The sequence below is a fragment of the Mus pahari genome, chromosome 17, assembly GCF_900095145.1.
Source record: "Mus pahari chromosome 17, PAHARI_EIJ_v1.1, whole genome shotgun sequence".
Lineage (NCBI taxonomy): Eukaryota > Metazoa > Chordata > Mammalia > Rodentia > Muridae > Mus > Mus pahari.
This window is the reverse complement of record NC_034606.1, coordinates 13,607,482-13,611,860: the sequence shown is the minus strand read 5'-3', so window position 1 is coordinate 13,611,860 and position 4,379 is coordinate 13,607,482. Positions and strand designations below refer to the sequence as shown.

Here is a 4,379-nt window from a genome sequence, read left to right as displayed (position 1 = left end):
TCTCTCTCTCTCTCTCTCTCTCTCTCTCTCTCTCTCNAGAGAGAGAGAGAGAGAGAGAGAGAGAGAGAGAGAGAGAGAGAGAGAGAGAGCCCTATGACTCACTGCTGTCCAATCTAATCTAAACCCGTGTGAGATCATATCTATCCCAAAAAACTAAGATGACAATGACACAGAGGATGAACACTTACCTACACACACAGATGCACATCCACACATAAACATGCACTCATGGCTGCCCATCCACACAAATATTTGGTACCACTTTGTTGGGCTTAGTTAAAAACATGTAGGAGCTCAACCACTAACTAGGAGTTATCTGTCCATAGTACTGCTCAGTGTGGCAAGGGATGCTTTGGTAGGTAGACAGCTTTTCCTGCTGCTTGCACGTTTGTACCAGTGAGGCCATCACAGTGGTAAACCACCCAGCCAGCACATTCTTGGTGTTGAATTAACCAAAGGATGTTTCTGTTCTTTGGTGTGAGTATCACATTCCTCTTTATATGTATCAAAACTCGTACTGAACAATGGGTTCTGGATTGCAAAAGAGGATTGATTCTTGCACCTGTCTTTCATTCTTTTGTCAAGCAGTTGGCAAAAGCACACACAAGTGCTACCAAGAGATGTTGCCTGATGCCAGGGAAAGTTCTTACTGAAAAGCCTTCTTTGACACTTCCCAAAGACATTTCCTCTTGGGTGTTTAGACCAAATATCCAATTAACTTTATAAACACAAATTATATTTTTAAATCCTTGAACTAGTTGTCATATGGTAATTAAAATTGTTCTGAAAATATCAAAGAAGAAACTTGTCATCTTTAGCTTTCAGAACTCTGCTTTCAGCTTAATTTAATATAATGTTGTAACACTTATACTAACTCTTACTCTTGGTAAACTGAATTGACTTGTCCCTCTTTCGATAACTATCAAAGAAGGGATCACACCGATGCAGAAATAGATTGTGTAGCTTCAAAAGCCCTTTTGATTTCTATGAGTTCAGTCTCTTGTGAACACAGATCCTCTACAGGTTTTCTGCCAGGGTGTTGTACCTGCATTATGGTTTTCCTTGAGCCTAAATGGCCTAATTGTTCACCTCCCCCTCCTACCCTCCCTGTCTCCATTTATCTCTCTCTCTCTCTCTCTCTCTCTCTCTCTCTCTCTCTCTCTCTCTCTCTCTCTGTTTTTTCTCCAGTCCTTCTCTTACTTTTCTCATGCTTTCTTTGACCATCCCTGTGTTGTCTACATAAAAACAGCATTCTTCCTTAAGAGCTACATACAGCCCTCCCTGCTGTATAAAGAGCAAATCAAGTCCTCTGCAATTTTGGAGGATGACTTCAGCTAAGGAGGAGAGGGAATCAGAGAGGTCATTGATGCCTAGTTGGAGACACTGGATGCCTTTATCAATTGTGACACTGAGTTCTTGATACTTAGACTTGGGGAGAACATATGATGCCAGTCCCTGCTCTCAAGGCACCAAGTCCTAGGAGGACTGAAATGGTGTTGGCAGTTAGGGGCTCTCTTAATGGCAGACAAGTGAAGGGGAGGAATCAACAGACTGATCCCACAAATGAAAAAAGTCTTCTGAATGATAATCAATTGAGGGACCAATTGTACAAGAATGCAAAAATCAGAATTTTTCACAGCAAAGGCACTGGCTGAAAGTCAGGGGTGAGGCCATCAAGGCAAACCCACCAAGTATCATCTGGAGGAACTAAATACTGGCTACTAATCTCAGGTGCAAGGGTAACATTACAAAGATGGATTAGTGTGGAGGAGGTGTATTATGAGTCAAACAGAGGTCCAGTCCCGAGACCTGAGAGAGGGATAAACCATTCCACTCTCTGGGTTGCCAGCAGCAATGGTGGGAATTATTTGTAGAGTTAAAATGGCCAGAAACAGCAATGCCTTCATATAAAGGTGGTTGGGAATGGTAACATAGCTAGCAATTATCAATAAGGTTAGGGGAGGTGGCATGGAGCATAAGGACGATTTTATTCACTAAAATGAGGATAAGGTTTTTGGTCTGAATGTAGCGGGTGCCGGGGGGGGGGAGTTATTTGCTATTGGACCAAAGGAATTTTTTGAGGTCAAGGTATGAGCAGTTTCTGGAAAAGATGGAGAGTCAGGTTTTTTGGGTGGCTGCAGCTGGGGGACTAAAACAGTGTTGGGACCAATAGGAACTGGCAATTTGGCATGAACAGGTTCTTTGAGGAACTTAATGGAATAAGTGAAGCCAGTAAGTGTGCCTGATTGATAAAGATGGAGACCCCTTGAAAATCCCTGCACTCAAATTTGGACTTAGCATGGTCTGTCTGTAAATATAATGGACAGGGGGAGGCACCAACCTAAGGTGATGCTGTTAGAATTTTTACAGAGAGGATTAGTATTTAAAGAATTCTGGGGGCATGAAAAATTCCAGGTATCAGTAATATAATCCCAGGAGAAGGTAGGATTCTAATAGGCTGCCCTCAAGGTCACACAACTAGCTGGCACAATAAAGATCAGTTTTGCGACTGCACTTATGATGGAGGGAGTGGCCAAGGTAGTGCCCTGGGCAAATGTAAAAATCTGTACCTTGGAGTAAGGTTCGCCTGAGGGAATTATCACAGCCAGGTTTGGCTGACCTAATAACCGAAATAAATAAATCTTGAGGAATATTTCTCTGGGTGTTGGGCATATTATCTTCTGGGGTTTTGTATAAATCTAGGTGGTATTCAAGACCCTAGGGGACTGACACTTACTACGCTAGTTTGCAAAGATTGGGGTTAAGGCTGGCTGGACAACAAATTCTGGTGGAAATCATGGAAGTGGCCCAGAAAACATCATTTCTCTTTGAAAAGACCACCCAAGTATAAATCCAAGGGATGTGCATATTATTATTAGATTTGGGTGGAGGCAGCTGAAGGTTAGTGGTTATTCTAGTCAGCCACAGGATGCTTCCTCTGGAGCAGAATCTAGAAAAGAAATGAGATTTGTCTCAGGAGGGCACAGTCACTCCATTCTGGACACAGGTGCGTTAACAGTTTTTGCTAGCCTCTCTGGTAACCATCTTGGGCCAGCATTTTCTTTATCATAGATGCAAGTGGATCCTCATCCCAAAATAAGGATGGGATCTGGTCCTTTCCACTGTCCAGGGAAAGGATCTTTCCATCGCCCTAATGTGTGAGGATCTTGTGACTTAGGATGGCACAGGTGGTCAGCTGCTAACCTGCCTTCATTGTCCAGGGACAAGAAGTTAAGAACAAAGAGACCAAGATTGAGTCTGTTTTGAGGGATCAAGGGGGAATAAGCAGCTGTAACTTCAGCCAAGCATTGAAGATATACTTTTTAAAGTCTGATGGGCTTGTTCTACCATTCCCTGATCCTGAAGATTATAGGGAACACTAGTGACATGCTTAATGTCAAATTGGGAACAAAACTTTTGGAACTTGGTTCCTGTATAACTGGGGCCATTTTCAGTTTTAATGATCTGTGGTTTTCCCATGGTAGCCATGCACTGTAGAGTGTGTGTTATCACATCATGTGATGCCTCTCCAGAAAGAGGAGATGCATGTATAAATCCACTATAGTTATCAACTGAAACATGCACATATTTTAACCTTCAAAGGAGGGAAAATGGGTTACATCCATCTGCCATCCATCATTAGGGATGAGTCCCTAGGTGAGGAACCAGCAGCTGAGTGGCTTATCCACCACAGGACTTAACAATTTCTCTTGCTTGATCTCTAGAAATCTTGAACATTTGGCAAAAGGTAGAAACATTTAAATGATGCAGAGCATGAGCATATTTAGCCAAGTCTATGGAATCAAGTAGGGTGGGAAATGCTGTGTGAGTGACCCTGTCAGCCAGGGCATTTCCATGTGACAGGGGACCACGCAGGCCAGAAGGGGCTATCAATTGTCCCACAAAAAAATTGACACTGCCCTTTTAATGATTAGGGATTGAATATCCACAAATAATTTGGAAGTGGTAGAAGCAGGCTTAATAAATGGGACTATCTCTAAAACAGGAACAGAATAGGCCATGTAGGCACTATCAGTATACAAAGTAAATGGGGTTATTGGTAACATTTTGAAAACCTGAAGAACTGCAAACAATTCTACCAGCTGGGCAGAAGAATACGGGGACTGCACTGAAGTAACTCTATTTTGTACAACCTAAGAAGCTTTGCCTGTTAAGGAACCATCTGTAAATACCAAGGTGCCTTCAAGGAGTAGAGTCTTGGAGGTAACTTTGGAGAAAGTTAAGGAGTGTATCTTTACAAATTGTATAAGGGATCATTTGGATAAGAATTATCTATAATGCCTGCAAAGGAGGCGCAGGCTATGGCCCAATCATCATTAGATTGAAGACGCCATTCAACTTGATTTGAGGTATAAGGG

The 4,379-nt window shown here is 42.4% G+C and overlaps 1 non-coding gene across 1 annotated transcript; it reads right to left on the bottom strand.

Moving 5' to 3' along the window:
* Positions 1–485: 485 nt before the first annotated feature.
* LOC115062453 lies at positions 486–612 on the bottom strand. Its single transcript, XR_003842411.1, has one exon. It is a non-coding gene; the product is annotated as a small nucleolar RNA SNORA40 (small nucleolar RNA).
* Positions 613–4,379: the final 3,767 nt, after the last annotated feature.